Consider the following 633-nt stretch of genomic DNA (forward strand, 5'->3'; position numbering starts at 1 on the left):
GCTGTACAGGACATTGGTTCGGCCACTGTTGGAATATTGCGTGCAATTCTGGTCTCCTTCCTATCAGAAAGATGTTGTGAAACTTGAAAGGGTTCAGAAAAGGTTTACAAGGAGGTTGCCAGGGTTGGAGGATCTGAGCTATAGGGAGAGACTGAACAGGCTGGGGCTGTTTTCCCTGGAGCGTCGGAAGCTGAGGGGCTCTTTAAATGGAAATCAAGATGGCAAAAAGGGGTCATGAGATAGAGGTTTACAAAGTCATAAGGGGCATGGATAGGATAAATAGACAAAGTCTTTTCCGTGGGATGGGGGAGTCCAGAACTAGAGGGCATAGGTTTAGGGTGAGAGGGGAAAGATATAAAAGAGACCTAAATGGGCAACCTTTTCACACAGAGGGTGGTACATTTGGAAAGCTGCAGATGTAACAGTTATTGTCAGGGGAGACTTTGACTTCCCTCATATTGATTGTAGTCTCCTTAGTTCAAATAGTTTGGATGCAGCAGTTTTTGTCAGGTTTGTCCAGAAAGGGTTCCTAACTCAGTATGTAGATTGGCTGACGAGAGGGGAGACCATGTTGGATTTGGTGCTTAGCAACAAACCAGGCCAGGGGTCAGAGCACTTTGGTGATAGTGATCA

This window comes from Chiloscyllium plagiosum, chromosome 1 (genome assembly GCF_004010195.1).
Source record: "Chiloscyllium plagiosum isolate BGI_BamShark_2017 chromosome 1, ASM401019v2, whole genome shotgun sequence".
Lineage (NCBI taxonomy): Eukaryota > Metazoa > Chordata > Chondrichthyes > Orectolobiformes > Hemiscylliidae > Chiloscyllium > Chiloscyllium plagiosum.